At 41.4% G+C, this 17,998-nt stretch overlaps 1 long non-coding RNA gene across 1 annotated transcript in view; it reads right to left on the minus strand.

The window, feature by feature from the left end:
• Positions 1-2,702: 2,702 nt before the first annotated feature.
• The window catches only part of LOC117796734, an 88,813-nt gene continuing 73,517 nt past the window's right edge, over positions 2,703-17,998 (minus strand). The window contains exons 3-4 of the long non-coding RNA XR_004621390.1: positions 3,730-3,814; positions 2,703-2,840 (exon numbers count right to left, since the gene is read on the minus strand). This is a non-coding gene — a long non-coding RNA (uncharacterized LOC117796734). The remainder of the gene's footprint in view (positions 2,841-3,729; positions 3,815-17,998) is intronic.

Genomic DNA, 17,998 nt, shown 5'->3' on the forward strand with positions numbered 1-17,998 from the left:
GTCGCGTTTCTGTCCACAAGCATGGCCATTCATTTTCCTGCCCATCACACGCTGCAGTTTGGGGTTATCATCTGCCCTTGAACACACGCTGCCATCACTCTTCTGGCGTGGGCCGTAAGAGAAGGAAACAAACCCTTCCTTTCATAGATAATGGACAGAAAACAGAACAGAGAGAACAATGCATACCCGTTGCTGAAAATGTGGCATGCCTGGCTACTGGTCCACCACCTCTGGCCAGTGCCATCTTATCTCTCACAAAAGAGAAGCCCGTGAACATCTTGCCTCCCATGAAGTTGAAGTTCCACCTCCCATGAAGCAGTTTCAGGGCCATCACCTGAGTCCTCGTTTTCTGTCCCAGAATCAACACCTTTCTAGGCTGGCAGAAAGATTGGGTGTAGAAATTCCCACTTAATTCAGAAGAAACCCCTTCTACTATACACGAGGGGGTTGTAGTGCAGAATGGCCCACAAAAATCCAGTCGTGTTAGATCAAGATATGTCAATATTGGCCCAGTTGGGTTAAGTCTTCAAATTATCTGTAGACACTCACAGTCCAATCCAGCACAGCCTAGTTCCTTCCTTCCTATTCTCTTCTCCAGCTCCAGATAATGTTTGGGACCTCACATTTTGGTTATGTTTTTTCGGATTTCCAGATCTCCTGGAGGAAAAACCTCTTATTTCCATGATAAGAAACAATAAAGCTGTTTCAATTCAACAAAGAAAATAATAATTTTCCCCAAATAAGTACAAATTCTGCCGAATAGCACTGCCACACATCAAAGTTACGTAATCAAAAAGAAAATTGGGCTCCTTCACCCAAAACATCTGATTTCATATCATTTCCATTTTTTTTCAAAAAAGAATGAATATTTGGGATATGTGTATATATCGAACACTTCGAGTGGTTTCCCTCAAATCAAATAAGGTCTTCCTTAAGGGCAAATAGGGCAAAACAAGTCTTCGACTTTTGCAAAAAAAAGGAACTGCTTAAAACTTGAAAATTATGCATAACTGACTTCTTTTCAGCAGAGTTTTTAGAAAGTCTTAGGGCTCAAAATATTCTTGAGTAAAGGTATACATAAATGAATTAAACTGAACTAACTTAAATGTTTATTGAAAACCTGTTATATGCAAGCACTTAGCTAGATAACGAGTACAACACTGGAAAATAAAACAGTGCACCTTGCCTTCCTGGAATTTCAGCCTAGTGGAAAAGACAGGCAATAAACAAATGAACACTTCGGGGTGCCTCAGTGGCTCAGTTGGCTAAGCATCTGCCTTCGGCTCAGGTTGTGATCTCCAGGTCCTGGGATCAAGCCCCATATCAGGCTCCCTGCTTAGTAGGGAGTTTGCTTATCCCTCTGCCCCTCATGCCTCTCCTGCTCGCTCTCTCTCAAAAAAACAAAAACAAAAACCAACTTAAAAAAAATCTTAAAAATAAAACTAGGGGCACCTGGGTGGCTCAGTCAGTTAAGTGTCTGCTTTCGGCTCAGGTCATGATCCCAGCATCCTGGGATCGAGCCCTGAGTCAGGCTCCCTGCTCAGTGGGGAGCCTGCTTCTCCCTTTCCTGTTCCCCCTGCTTGTGCTTTACTCTCTCTCTGTCAAATAAATAAAATCTTTAAAAATAAATAAATAAATGAACGCTTAAATGCAAACTGGGATAAGCACCAAGAGTAAACTGGACTTGGTTCTCGCTTAATAGAGAATAAAGGTGTATAGTGAGGGGATACCCTTTTTTTTAAAGTAGTCTCCACACCCAATGTGGGGCTTGAACTCCCAGCCTTGATTGAGAGTCTCATGCTCCACTGACTGAGCCAGCCAGGTGCCCCAGGGATAGCCTCTTTATTTTTTTATTTTTATTTTAAAAAATGATTTATTTATTTTGAGAGAGTGAGAGCACGAGTGGAGGAAGGGGAAGGACAGGAAAGAGAGAATATCAATATCCCACTGAGTATGGAACCTGACCCAATCTCACCACCCATGAGCCAAAATCAGGAGTCAGACGCTTAGCCAGCTGAGCGACCCAGGTGCCCCGGGGGTATCCTCTTTAAGTACGATATCAGTGAGGGCTTCTTTAAGGCTGCGTCATTTAAGCCTAGATCGAAAATTGAGATCTGGCTCCAGCATCTGCAGAACTGAAAGCAGGCCGGCGGTGGTGTGGTTTAACGATGGGAGAGAGAGAGGGAAAGCTGTGTTAATTTATGTAGGTTTTTTTTTTTTTTTAAGATTTTATTTATTTATGTGACAGAGAGATAGCCAGTGAGAGAGGGAACACAGCAGGGGAGTGGGAGAGGAAGAAGCAGGCTCCCAGCGGAGGAGCCCGATGTGGGACTCGATCCTAGAACGCCGGGATCACGCCCTGAGCCAAAGGCAGACGCTTAACGACTGCGCTACCCACGCTTAACGACTGCGCTACCCAGGCGCCCCTCTTTTATGTAGGTCTTAATAGGACACTGCAAGGAGTCTGGATTTTATGCACTTGAGGGAGCCAGACCGGATTTTAAACAGGGCTGGGATGGGGATTGGGCAGAAGATGCGATTAAATTTACAATTTCAAACGATTACTCAGCTTGCTGTATGGTGAATGATGGGAAGCATGCAGCAGCCAGGACCTGAGAGGCCAGTGAGGAGATCTTGCCGGGGAGAGACANAATGGGGATTGGGCAGAAGATGCGATTAAATTTACAATTTCAAACGATTACTCAGCTTGCTGTATGGTGAATGATGGGAAGCATGCAGCAGCCAGGACCTGAGAGGCCAGTGAGGAGATCTTGCCGGGGAGAGACAAGGGGGACTTGGGCTGGTGGTGGCGTGGAGATTTGATCTGTAGGTGCAGTCCCCTACAGAGGTGGTCGAGTGGGAAAGAGAGAAAAATCAAGGATGACTGATTATTTGCTGCTCCCGTGTTGAGGCCCTTAAATAAAGTCTTCCGTCTTTGAGCGTATGTGCTCTTGCCCTTATCTTCAGTGACACTGAATATGACCAGCAGCACACTTAAAAACCTGCAATTCTCCTGGCAGGTACCCAAAAAACGCACAAAGTGAAATCTGCATCCCTTCCAGGTCATTACATTGATCCTACCAGGCAGTGGTTCTATGTTCTTAGTTTGCTGGCACCAAAGTTTGAATAAATGAATATCTGTTATCTTTTGCATCACTTAGCACACTATTAACACAGAGCTGATGATCAATGAATTATATGTTGAACTAAACTCAGAAAAATTCAATATACTTAAGGTTAGCAGGTTTACCTTTTGAAAGCAGTATCAGAATCTGGGAATAGGCAAAAAGTCATTAGGAGTCAGATATAAGAATCGCTCTACTTAATGGCATGATGTGGCCATAAAGTTGTAGGTGATTTTCGTGCATGGCTCATAAACTGAAAAGACGACTCCCAGAGAGCATCTACTTCCTCCTCAGACCCCTGAATCCACACCCCACGCTGCATGTGCTCACTCCTTGAGCACTTAAAATAAGGCTTAGGGTACCCTCTGGGCACTGGGTATACAAAGTAGCGTAAAATACAGACCCTCGCGGAGGGTGAGTGCAATCTATTCTCCCCCTACCAAAGCCTGTGTCTCGCCGCATTGCAGTTTTTTGTTAGTCTGTCTTGTGCTAAGCAAGGCTCATGTGCTCCATGAGAGCAGAGGCGTGTGTATTTTTTTTCTTCACCATTGCCTCCCTTACCAGTGCCTGGTACCTACTGGAGTGGATGCCTGTGTTTGCTTACCCATTGTCTTCCCTCTTCTTTAATAAAGGAACCTTCTTTCCTGTGAAGCGTCCATTCCATATGGTTTACTTGACTCTGACCCCATCTGTATTGCAAAAGAGTTGCACACATCAGAGTTCTCCCTGAAGCTTTTCAGTATGAGATTCAAGGGGGAGACTCTCTTCTGGGGTCAGCCAAACTGCAAACGAGTCTTGGCAGCCACCATGCCTGCCGCGAGGATGCTGTTGGAGGTTCACTCAAATCCTCTTCACCAGGGAGACTCATACAGTCCTTCCTGATCCCACAGTCCTTGACTGACTGGCAAGGGGGTGCCAAATCAGACCACCTTGCCTCAAGGTGGGATATAAACTCTGGTGTGATTTAAGCTTCAGATCTCCCCATGGGAAAAGGCTGAAGCTAGTCTCCAGCTGAGACTGCGTTCTTGCTTAGCTTTCTTCCCCTGCTTCCATCACATACCTTTTCCTGAAACCATTACCTTTTACAAGAATCCTATCTCAGACTATTTCTAGGGAACCCCACCTAACCAGCCTGTGTAAAAGAAAGGTGAAGACTAATAATGGTGTTTGAATGCCTGGATCTTACTGTGTTTTTCCTGGTACTTTTTAGTTAGGTGAGCTCATTTGTTTAAGCTATTTGGATTTGAGTTTCTGTCAGTTGCATCTAAAAAGAGTCCTGACATTTAGCAGCATTCTATAAATGTTTGTTGACTCAGTATATCGACTTATAAATAGAGTAAAATAGGAAGTATAGGCGAGGATGGAAACAGTGTGAGCTAGTTGGTTTAAGCTACTTGGATCAGGTTTCTGTCATTTGCATTTTAAAGAGTCCTGACATTCAGCAGACATTCTATAAATATTTGTTGAATAAGTATATTGAATTATAAATAGCATGAAATGGAAATATAGATAAAGATGCAATAAATTGCCCTGAGCGTTTCGCGCATTTGCATTTACCTGAGCCTATAAATAGTAAATCAGCAGGAAGGTGAGTAGTGGAGACATTCGAGGCCTAAGGAGCCTTTGTAAGAACAAAGCAATGTGGATGTAAAGGGTGTTTGGGAAAAGATTTGTCCTACATGGATGGAGCAAAGGAATGAAAAAAAATGCTAACTTTGTTGAAGCAGCAAGTCTATGAGATCGTACGGAGGGAAGGCAGGTCATCACTGGTGTGTATTACCAGCTTGTGGGCTAATGCTGATAGGTGGGCTCTAAAAGAAGGTACAAGGTGTACAAACAACTCTGATATGTTTGGGATTTAACAGCAAAGGGATTGCAGCCAATCAAGCTGTGGCTGTTAGTCATGGTCACGTGCAATCAGGGTAAAGATCTGCTGAGACCCATTGATTCCGATGTGTGTTCTTCACCCACCTGAGAGCTCAGGATACACACATCAGTCTCCTTGGTGTATTTTGTCCTAGTTTATTTCATTTTGATCATTTATTTTGATCATGTTGAGCCATCATCAATGTTGTATTTGCTAAGGTGAGCTGAAATTACACAGTTAGTTCTTGGATTTTCTCTGTGCTCCTCAGAATAATGGCCTTTGTCTGACACCTCCCCAGTACCCAGTACCCAGGGAGTCAGACATCCGGGTGGGGGTAAACCCTCTTCCTCAGCTGCTTTTTTTGCTGGAAGAGCTTGACCTTATCCTACATGGCTTTTGAACATCAACTAGGCATTTCCAACTTAACATGTCTAAAACTGAATTCCTTGTAACCTGAAACTAATATAACACTGTATGTTAATGATACTGGAATTAAAATTTAAAAACTTAATAAGATTTTTAAGATACAGAATTCTTGATTTTTTTGAAACTTATATATACTCCAGTTGGCTCCCACTCTTTCCCATGTCAGCCCTCCAATGAGTTATGAATGCCAGAAATTTGAGTGTTAACCTGTTAATTTCACTCCCAAATTACACCTAGAATCTTTTTACTTCTCTGTTTATCTCCACTAGCACCGTCCTAGTCTAAGGCATCCACTAGTGCCTTCACTAGTATGTGACTAGTATCGTTAATCTCCACTAGCACCATCCTAGTCTATGGCAGCTTCCTTTCACTTTGACAGTTGCAATAGCGTCCTCACTGGACTTCCTGATTCTTTTTTTTTTTTTAAGATTTTATTTATTTATTTGACAGAGAGAGAGGCAGCCAGTGAGAAGAGGGAACACAAGCAGGGGGAGTGGGAGAGGAAGAAGCAGGCTCCCAGTGGAGCATGGAGCCCGATGTGGGGCTCAATCCCAGGACCCCGGGATCACATCCTGAGCCGAAGGCAGATGCCCAACAACTGAGCCACGCAGGTGCCCCGGGACTTCCTGGTTTTAATCTATATGCTCAATCCACTTTGCACATGTCAGCAAGAGTGAGCTTTTAAAAATGTAAATCAGATAACAACATTCTTTGGTTTGAAATTATTTAATGGCTTCCAACTGCCCTTTGGATAAATCGGTTCTCAGATAACCTACAATGCCGTGCATATATTGCCGGCTTACTTCTCCAGTAGTTGCTTGGTACAGGCTAGTCACACTGGCTTTCTGTCATTTTCTAAGGTACACCCAGCTCTTTCCCGCCCCAGGGACTTTGCTGTTAACACTTCTTCTGCTTGGAATGCTCTTGATGAAGCTAGGTCTCCCTATTCTTCATGACTTAACACCCTTTAACTTTTCAAGGAGGTTTTTCATAAAATCCCTATCAATAGTAGTGATTTCTGATATTCTCAATTATGGCACATTTTCCTTTTGTTTGCAGCAATTATTTGCTGTAATTATTTTATTAATTATAGTAATTATCTAAGGACTCACGCTTCATGATTTTAAAATTTGCTGAAAAGCTATAGTAATCAGGGCACTGCTATACTGGCATTAGACTAGACATAAGATAAATAGAATTGGATTCAGAGTTCAGAAATACACCATTACATAATCGGCCAGTTGATTTTTTTATATTGAGATAAAATACAAAATTTATCATCTGAATAATTTTTCAGTGTGCATTCAATGATGTTAAACGCATTCATAATGTTGTATAACCACCCTCACCGTTCGCTTTCATAACTTTTAATCTTGTAAAACTGAAACCCTATACTCATTAAACAATAACTCCCCATTCCCACTCTTCAGCTCATGGCAAACACAATTCGACTCTCTGTCTCTGTAATTTTGACTACTCTAAATACCTATCTCATATAAGTAAAAACATACAGTATTTGTCTTGTGGCTGACTCATTTCACTTAGCTTCATGTCCTCAAGGTCTATCCATATTGTAGCATATATCAGAATCTCCTTCCTTTTTAAGGCTGAATAATCTATTCCATTGTATGTTTATACCCCATTTTGCTATTCCATTCATCCCCTGATGGACACTTGGGTTGCTTCCATGTTTTAATTATTATGAATAACCTTGCTAAGAACATGGGTGTAAAAATATGTGTGAGTCCCTGCTTCCAATTCTCTTGGGTATATACCCAGAAGTGGAATGCTGGATCTTTTGAGGGACTACCATCTCTTTTCCATAGGAGCCGTACCAGCTTACATTCCCAATAACATTGTGCAAGCGTTTCAGTTTCTCTAGGTTCTGACCCTTGCTATTTTATGGGTTTTTTTAGATAGTAGCCATCCTAATAGATGTGAGGTGGTATCTCATTGTAGTTTTGATTTGTATTTCCTAAATGATTAGTGAGACTGTGCAACTTTTCATCTGCTTATTGATCATTTGTACATCTTCTTCGAGAAATGCTTAAGTCTTGTCTGATTTTTAATCAGGTTGTTTGTCTTTTGTTGTTGCTAAATTTTAGGAGCTCTCTATATTTTGTGGATATGAATCCCTTATCATATATATGATTTGCAGATTTTTCTTCCATTCTGTGGGTTGCCTTTTCACTCTGTTGATAATGTCCTTTGATGTACAAAATTAAAAATTTTTCATGAAGTCTAATTTGTCTATTTTTTATGTTGCTGCCTGTGCCTTTGGTGTCATAACCAGGAAATCACAGCCAAATCCAAAGCTGTGCAGTGTTTGTTGTATATTTTCCTCTAAGAGTTTTATACTTTTAGATCTCACATTTAAGTCTTCTTTCTATTTTGAGTTAATTTTTGTATATGATGTTAGTTAAGGAGCCATTCATTCTTTTGCATGTGAATATCCAGTTTATCCAGCACCATTTGTTGAAAAGACTGCCCTTTCCCCCACTGAATTGTCTTGGTACCCTTATCAAAATCATTGACCATACAAGCAAGAGTTTATTTCTGGGCTCTCTACTTTATTCCATTGGTCTAATTGTCTGTCTTTATGCCAGTACCACACTGTTTACAGTCAGTTGATTTTTGACGAGGGTGCCAAGACAATCCAATAGAGAGACAGTGATGTTTTTGACAAATGATGTTGGGACGATTAGATATCCACACACAAAAGAATGCCATTGGATTCCTACACACGCCATATATAAAATTTAACTCGAAATGGATCAAAGGCTAAATGTAACAACTAAAACCACAGGTTCTTAGAAAACAACACAGGTATAAATCTTTGTGGCCTTGTATTAGGCAATGATTTCTTAAATATGACACCAAAAGCACAAGCAACCAAAGAAGAAAAGATAAATTGGGCTTCACCAAAACTAAAAACTTTTGTGCCAAATGACAGTCAAGAAAGTGAAAAGAAAACTTAGAGAATGGAAGAACGTGTTTTACAAATTATATACTCGATAAGGAGGTTCTATCCAGAATATTTAAAGAAGTCTTAAATAAAATTCAGCAACAAAAAACTCAAACAACCCAATTTTATTTTTTTATTTTTTAAAGATTTTATTTATTTATTTGACAGAGACACAGCCAGCGAGAGAGGGAACACAAGCAGGGGGAGTGGGAGAGGAAGAAGCAGGCTCCCAGTGGAGGAGCCTGATGTGGGGCTCAATCCCAGAACACCGGGATCACGCCCTGAGCTGAAGGCAGACGCTTAATGACTGCACCACCCAGGCGCCCCCAAACAACCCAATTTTAAAATGGGCAAAGGATTTTATTAGTCATTTCTCCAAGGAGATATCTGAATGGCCAACAATCACATGAAAATATGCTCAACATCGTTAGTCCTCAGGGAAATGCAAATCAAAACCACAGATACCACTTAATACTCATTAGAATAGCTGTTTTAAAAATACAGATGTTAATACAGGTTAGTGGGGGGGAAAGACTGCAAAACATAATACAGAAAATTATTTAATAAAATATATGCAAAAATGAAAAAAATAAAGGTTAGCGAGGATGTGGAGAACCTGGAATCTCATACCTTGTTGATGGTAAAAGGGAAGCAGCCACTTTGGAAAACAACTATATATTTTCTCCATTTTTAAATATAGAGTTACCATCTGACTGAGCAATTCCACTTTTAGGTATATATCTACGAGAATTGAAGCTATGCCCACATGAAACCTTGTACGCAAATGTTCATAGCAGTGTTATTCATAAAAACTAAAAACTGGAAATAACCTGCATATTCATCAACTGATGAATGGATAAAGGATATGTGGTATATTCATACAACAGAATGTTACTCAGTAATAAAAAAAGAACAAAGTACAGATACTGTAACATGATGACCCTTGAAAACATTATGCTCAGTGAAAGAAGCTAGACATAAAATACCAAATATTGTATGATTCCTTTTATATGAAATGTCCAGGATAGGTAAATCCACTGAGACAGAACTTTAAGATTAGTGGTTCTCAGGTGCTGGGAAAGCGGGGAATGACTGCCAGCGAGCATAGGGTGATGAAAATATTACACAGTGGTGATAGTTGCACAACTCTGAATAAACTAAAAACTACTGAATTGTATACTTTAAAAGGGTGAATTTCGTGTTATGTGGTATAGATCTCAATCAAGCCATTTTAAAAAGAAGAGAACATTTACCTAAAGATCTCATTTTAAATGTGATGAAATTGAGATCTGAAGTATTTGAGTGTTTACATACATACCAGCGATTTTCTCTTCCATTGACACTATTCTGAAATTACAAAAGCAAGCCACAGGCTGGGAGAAACTATTTGAAAAAATGTATCTGATAGGGACATTTCTCCAGAATATACAAAGTATTCATTAACAAGAAGAAAAACAGCTCAATTTTAGAAATGGGTGAAAGATTTAAAAATATCTTCTTTGGCTAAAAAAAGATATATGGAGGGCAAAAAAGTAGAAGAAAATATGCTCAACATCATTTTGATTAGGGAAATGCAAATAAAGGCACTATTGGGTACTTCTGCATATCCACTAGAATGGCTAAAATGAAAGACCGACAGTACTGGGTGTTGTAAAGTAAGTGAAACAATTGGGACTCTACTTTGCCAGTTGGAGTGAGAAATGGGATAGCCCCTTTAGGGAAGTTTGCAGTACCTTATAGAATTAAACATGCACTTAGTATCTAACCCAACAATCCCACTTGGTAGTGTTTACCCAAGAGGAGTGAAAACCTACGTTCACTCAAAGACTTGTAGGTGAGTATTCATAGTATCACTGATTCATCTATCACAACCACTAACTTAGGAAACAATGGCAAGCAAGCCTTGGCACTGCCGTAGCCAACTGCTCCGTCCCAGGAAATCCCAAGGGAGCAGGACAAATTGAAAGTATAGTTCCTGGTTGGGTTTGCCAACACTGTTGCCAAACAAACTCAGATAAATTCATTATGAGGGAAGCCAATAACTCAAGGAAGGAGGGTTTGGAAGAGAAAAAGGGAGACATTTATTTCAGATGCCAACAGCCAGGGGAGAGGTGGCAAGCTCAAGCCTTAACAACCAGCCTCTCTGCGGACAAGACGGACATTCAGAGTTTTATCAGGTGAAGTGGGGGTGGGGCGTGCAAGAGAGCAGGCAGAGAGCACATGATTGTGGGTGAAGGTCAGGAGGTGTTCAGCCCAGGATCATGGTCAAGGAAGGGGATGTGTGGGATGTCTTCTCAGCATTCCATTACTATCAGGGCTTTTCTGGTCTAGTGGTTGAAATGTTCTGGTCATTTGAAAACATATTCATCAATGTCTCAAAAAAATGTAATAAGAAATAAGCACAATGGGTTTTAGTTAGAGCATGCGTTAAGCTGTCTTGTCTATTTCCGGTTTTAACTGTGGGGGTCATCGGCTGAGCAAGAGGCCTTGCTGACAATAGTACTTATTAATTAAAAATTTTAAAAATAGGGGCGCCTGGGTGGCACAGCGGTTAAGCGTCTGCCTTCGGCTCAGGGCGTGATCCCGGCGTTATGGGATAGCCCCACATCAGGCTCCTCCACTGGGAGCCTGCTTCTTCCTCTCCCACTCCCCCTGCTTGTGTTCCCTCTTTCGCTGGCTGTCTCTATCTCTGTCAAATAAATAAATAAAATCTTTTAAATATAAAAAAATTTTTAAAATAAACCTGGAAACAACCCAAATGTTCAACTAACAGGAAAAAAATTGTCATATATTTACGCAATGACATACTGTTCAGCAATAAATAAATTACCGATACACACGTTGATGAATTTCAAAAACATTATGCTAAATGAAAGAAGCCAGACATAAAATTTTTGAAAAGGCAAAACTGTAGTGATAAAAATCAGATCTGTGTTTTCCAAGGGCCAGGAATAAGGGAAGGTGATTGCCTACAAAGAGGCAGGAGGGAACTCTTGCGGTTATGGAAATAAAGTGTTCTGTATCATGATGATGTGGTGGTTACAGGACAGCATACATTTTTCAGAATTCATCAAATTACACTTAAAAATGGTGAATTGTGGGGCGCCTGGGTGGCGCAGTCGTTAAGCGTCTGCCTTTGGCTCAGGGCGTGATCCCGGAGTTCTGGGATCGAGCCCCCACATCAGGCTCCTCTGCTGGGAGCCTGCTTCTTCCTCTCCCACTCCCCCTGCTTGTGTTCCCTCTCTCGCTGGTTGTCTCTCTCTGTGAAATAAATAAATAAAATCCTTTAAAAAAAATGGTGAATTGTATATGCAAATAATATCTCATTAAAGCTGATTTTAAAAAAGACCATCACCCCAAAACTTCATTTAAAGATGAAAAAGTTGAGCTCTACAGCTAAGTGATCAGGAAGGTAGGGGAAGTTAGAAATCCATCCAGCATTGGAAGGAGTCATTGACTCCTTGTCTAGGGCCATATGCATTATAACTTGTAGCTTATTTTTAGAAAGAAAAGCATCAAATGTACTTTCATTTATTTAGGTCCCCCTGCCCCCCACCACACAATTTGCTGGATCTTCTTGGGAATGCAGTAATTAAATGTTTGTATTGTCAGGTTTGTCTTCTATTTAGCTCAACCTGGGATCAAACCTTTTGATAATAAATAATATTGGAGTCTTCAATTGACTGAGAAGTTGTCTCTCAGTTTCTAAATCCTGTCAGTAAAAGGGGACTAATAATTCCCTGTCAGCTTTTTAACAGACTAAGGAAAATTAAGAATGCCCCAGACAGTAGTTCAATAGAAATAAAGGTATTATTTCCAGGTTTGTAACTTGTTTTGTATTTCTGTATTGCTTTGTTTCAAAAGAAAGCAAACACTTCAGTTGAGAACTCAGAAGTATTGATGAAGGAGGTTTTTGCAGACCTCATTTGGAAAATGCAGGGGAGCCCCCTGCTGTAGTTTCTCGTTACTGCACTTGAGTGATACTGCCATCAAGTGGAGAGACGAGAACTGCCTGGCGGGGTAACTCAAACAAGGACAGGACTGGGTGAAACAGGTGATGGAGATTAAGGAGTGCACTTGCGTTGAGCACCCAGTGATGTACAGAAGGGTTAAATCACTATATCGTACAACTGAAACTAACAAAGCACTGTATGTTAACTCTACTGGACTTAGAATAGAATAAAATAAATAAATAAATTAATTAATTAAAACAGGCCTGGTTTGACATCTTGTTCATTTAGATGCTCCTAATCCTTTGTGATCAGTCATCCACAGTGAGCAGCCTGGCTAAGGCAGAATGTGTTCGAATTGGATGTAAATCAATAAGCATTATTAAGAGTCTGTTATTTTCCAGGTGTTAGACTGATGCAAAAAGAATGACACTTGGAGACAGATCGCTTTTTTTTAAGTAGGCTCCATGTCCAGCATGGAGCCCAAGGAGGGCTTGAACTCATGACCTTGAGATCAAGACTTGAGCTGAGACCAAAAGTCAGACGATGAACCGACTGAGCCACCCAGGTGCCCAGAAACAGATCACTTGAGAATCAAAGTTAAATATTACATTGATGTATGGCTTACAAAGTGCTTGTATGCAAATTTGTGGGTTTCATTTACTAAGAGCTCTATGAGGTGGGTATTTTTATTCTAACTTCAAAGGCGAGGAAACGGAGGCTCAGAAAAGCAGAGATTTGCCCACAATGACTTTTTAGAAAGGACTTTAAAGTTGAAAACCTTCTATTATGTACCATATCCTTGGCCAGGTTCCAGGAATATAAGGAGACATAAGTTTAAGTACCTCCGTGTTCATTGTAAATATGTAAAATAATTATAATCCAGAGGAGGAAGTGATAGAAAGCATTGGGAAATATTTCCTAAGAGCAATGAGTCGAATCTCAAAAATTGTGTATCAATTTGCTACATAGAGGCGGACGAGGTTTGCAGGAAGGAAAATACATTATATGCAAAACTACAGGAGTAGAGAAGACCCAGGCGGGGAGAGGATGGTGGAAATCCCACTGACTCGAGAGAGCAGCAGGTGAAGTCACCAGGTTGAATCTGAGAAACAAAGTTGCAACTACATTGTACAGGGTCTCTATGCCATTCTAAAGAGTTAGGATTTTTAAAGGCTCTGTGCTTCCTTCCGCTCCTTACAGAATCAGCCATGTTTCAAGAAGATAACTCCAGAGCCAACGTGGAAGCTATAGTGGGGGAGATGGAGTAGTTGGGGGCTGTGCGAGGAGTCAGACAGGAGATGATGACACCGTGAACCAAGGCTGAGACAACGAGGACAAGCAAAAATGAGGACAAACAGGCAGAATGAAGAGATACCGGGAGTCACACTTGTCAGAACTGGGTGACCAGTTGGACGTGGGGAGTTAAAGGAAAAGGAGAAGTGGATGGTGGCTCCAAGTTTGAAGAACTGCGTGGGTGGTAATGCTGCTAATATCTACACAGAGAACACAGGACGTGGGGCCAGTAGATGATGGGTCCAGAATTCAATCCCAGGCCTTCTGCCTCCAAACCTTCGGTAGCCTACCATACAGTGTCTAAAAGGCTAGCAATGCCAATGGTAGCTGAAAAATATAAATGAAAGTAACTTAAAATTCTTACAGAAACAAATTCTACAGTATAGCCAAATTATTAGTATAGCTTCTTCTGTTATAAAATATTTTCTCAAGAATATATCCCTTTAAAGCCCTAATGTATTTATGTTATTTCCTCTCTGTCACTAATTGTCTGCTAAGTTTCTGTCTACTTCCAGAGGAGCAATTTATAGAGAAAGCTTGCATCTATACGATCTAGTCTAAATATAGTAAGTGTGATGGCACAGAAGTCAACTTGCTCCAGTTCCGATGTGCTCATTCTTGTGATACCGAAGTTCCCTGGCCACTAGACTCGTCACCATCTGTCAGTAGTGCACCTCTCAATGCCACTCATTCACTCCATGCATGGTGCAGGCCCCTAGACCAGGTACTCCACATGCAGTGCTGCTGCAATCCTCCTGATGTCTCCACGAGGGAGCTATTATGACCCTTACCTCATCCATGAGGACCCTAAGGCCCAGAGAGGCTGAGTAACTTGTCCAGAGTCCAGCAACTTGAAGTATATATGCTAACCACTCCCACACCTGCACTAGAAGCCGAAAAACGGCAAGTCCCAGACCTGTATCTCCAACACTCAGCCAGCCAGCCCCACCTAGACACCCTTCTCATGCCTCATAGCTCAATGCCTAAAATCAGGTTCATTATTTTCCCCACAATCTGCCACTCCTCTGTTTTCCATCCTGGTTGATGGCATCAGAACACACCTGATTCTTCTAGTCAAGAACCTGCAAGTCACCTTCAGTCTCCACGCTTGTTCCCTCCACCATGACCTAAGCTTTTACTTCACCTTTCTGCTCCTATACATTTGCTTTTAAAACATAATTGACTATGCACTCATTCACATTCTTTTTTTTTTTTAAGATTTTATTTATTTGACAGAGAGAGAGCGAGAGAGGGAACACAAGCAGGGGGAGTGGGAGAGGGAGAAGCAGGGTTCCCGCTGAGGAGGGAGCCCGATGAGGGGCTCGATCCCAGGACCCTGGGATCGTGACCTGAGCCAAAGGCAGACACTTAACTGACTGAGCCACCCAGGCGCCCCTCATACACATTCTTTTAAGTTTTCCAAGTTAAAAGACGGGTGGATCTCAATAGAACTGTAACTTGCTTTAAGTTACAGACTAGGATCTGGAGATCTATCATTTAGCAGTGTCTGATTAGTGATCATTTTTTAGCTTTGGCCCACGTCTGTAGCAATGTATTAGCAAAAGTTTGGTAACTTGCAATTTAACAATTAATTTATTGAGCATGTAATTTACATTCTTTGGGTTTTTACTAGTTTATTCCTCCTACTCCAATAAAAATTCTTTACACAGTATACATAGAAGGTGAAAACTGACTGCCTAGGTTTGTGTCCTGACTCTGTCACTTCTAGCTGTGTGACTCAAGAAAGTTACAGATCTTGATCTCTCTCTGCCTTAGTGTTTTCAGTGGTAAAATGAGGATAGTAATAGTAACTACATCATGGAGGTCCGGTAAGGATTAAATGTAAGTCAGGGGGTGCATAGGGGAGCTACAAAAGGCAGAGGCAGCTGAGTCCAACTTGGACGGCAAAGAAGCATCTCTGTGGGTGGTAAGGACCATCTGTTGATGCAAAGTTATTATAGTGATAGAGTCTCAGCACCAAGTGGGAAAATCATGGAAAAAAGCAGCATGTTAGAACTAAAATGGCCATAAGAACGAGAAGTCCAACAAAGAGACCCTTAGTAGTTGACCATGGTCTTCTCCTGAACCAGGAATTTAGCCAATTGTCAAAAGAGTGGGAAGGATTTTGTAGAGCCGTAATTTGAGTATTCCTATCTTTTAGTGGTCCTGTGACATTTTTATGATAATCTGGATATATACACAGCATTCTGTGTTAATAATGGAACATGTAGGGGCGCCTGGGTGGCACAGCGGTTAAGCGTGTGCCTTCGGCTCAGGGCGTGATCCCGCCGTTATGGGATCGAGCCCCACGTCAGGCCTCCTCTATGAGCCTGCTTCTCCCTCTCCCACTTCCCCCTGCTTGTGTTCTCTCTCTCGCTGGCTGTCTCTATCTCTGTCAAATAAATAAACAAAAAATCTTTAAAAAAAAAAATAATGGAACATGTATCTCTCCGTGCTGTGTTAGGACATCTAAAGCCATTCTATTATGTAGAACCACTTTGCACATTTGTGTGACCTCAGCATTAAGTGAGAAGATGCTGTTTTGTGAATCACCGAGTGCCTTTATAGTGTATTTATTAAGGGCTTCCATATGCCAAATTACACTTTCCAACCCTACAGAGGGTACAAAAATGGATGTCAAATGGTCATACCAGTGAAAAACAGATCATGTCCATCTTTGTTTTAAATTAGGAAGATTAGCCGGGGTAGTGAAGCTTTGGACAATGAGCCCACGAATCCAGGCAAAACATGAGGTGCAACGACCTACCCACCCTGGAGGGAGCCAGGGCCATAGGTTAGTTGCACATAACCGGTGGGTTCTGTCTGGCGCTAGCCATCTGATTCCAGGTTGCCTTATCCAATCAGGAGCAAACCAGTCAGTTGCCTAGAGTATAATGGTTTGAGAACATGTTTCTAATCATAGCCATCTGAAATGCTGGGTGTTATTTGCCCAGGTGTCTTATGTATGATTTCTTTGCCCCCAGCATAAAACTGCCTTTCGACTGAGCTGTCTGGTGGTAGGCGTGAGCCATAAACATGTATCTCAAATTTGATATATACCATCTTTAGTGTAACAATAACTATGGTTTTGTGATTTAGGCACTAGTTGATGGGCATCGATTGTGGCCTTGCAAAGTCATTTAATATTTTAATAGTCTGAGGGTATGAAAAATCTGGTTATGTCCTGGTAAATTCCATGTCCTACTGATCATAGGTAGATCCATCAAAAAACATGGTGTCTTTAGGGTTATACATTATTTCTGAAATACACGTATATAGAGAGTGCCAATCAGTGCCTTGTAAAGGGGAAACCCACCAGGGTAACTGGGATGTATTTGACATGGGCAAAATTTCACATATCCGACAAGCTGTTTGATTTTGAAGCTCACCGTAATGTTGTGCCCATTGTAGAAAGGAATCGTCTGCTATAATTGGTGAACAGAGAACAAAGAGAAAATATACAACCTTCACCGTCTGAAGAAGAGTTTGAGATCTGCAGGTTCATAAGAGTAAGAAGGCACGCTAGTTTGTTCATTGGTTTCCTGTGAAGGAGGTACAGGTTTTATTCTAGATATATGGGTCCAGGAAGAGCGCCCCTCTGACTTTACTGCAGTGGGAGTACATTATATGACCTGATATGGACCTTTCCAGTTTGGATTTAAGTCCCCTGCTGTATTTGATTTCCAATCTTTTATTTTATTTATTTATGTATGTATTTTAAAGATTTTATTTATCCATTTGAGAGAGAGAGAGAGAGAGAGTACGCCCGGGGGGTAGGGAGGGCAGAGGGAGAAGGAGAAGCAGACACCCCACTGATCAGAGAGCCCCACGCAGGGCTTGATCCCAGGACCCTGAGATCATAGCCTGAGTCGAAGGCAGACACTTAACCAACTGAGCCACCCAGGCGCCCCTGACTTCCAATCTTTTAAATAAACCATGTCTCTGGGGCTTACGTAAAGTGGACTTTCAGTTATAGTTAAGTCAGGTTTTGGGAGCATGTGATCAGTATATTTATAAAGTGACTTCTGAATTAAAACGGCCTTGAATGAATAATTTAATAAAGTATTATAATCTTCGTCCAATAACAGGTCCACTGTAAGAAATGGTTTTCCGTATAATAACTCAAAAGGGCTGAGTCCTAGAGGTGGTTTTGGAGCGGTCTTCAGTCTGAGAAGTCCTATTGGTGGGGGGTGGCTCAGATGGTTGGGTGTCTGCCTTCGCCTCGGGTCACGATCTCCAGGTGCTGGCGCTGGTCGGGTTCCCCCCTCAGTAGGGAGCCTGCTTCTCCGTCTCCCTCTGCCTCTCCCCCTGCTTGTGCTCTCTCTGTCTCCCTCTCTCTCTCCTAAATGAATAAACAAAATCTAAAAAA

This window comes from Ailuropoda melanoleuca, chromosome 16 (genome assembly GCF_002007445.2).
Source record: "Ailuropoda melanoleuca isolate Jingjing chromosome 16, ASM200744v2, whole genome shotgun sequence".
NCBI classification, from domain to species: Eukaryota; Metazoa; Chordata; class Mammalia; order Carnivora; family Ursidae; genus Ailuropoda; species Ailuropoda melanoleuca.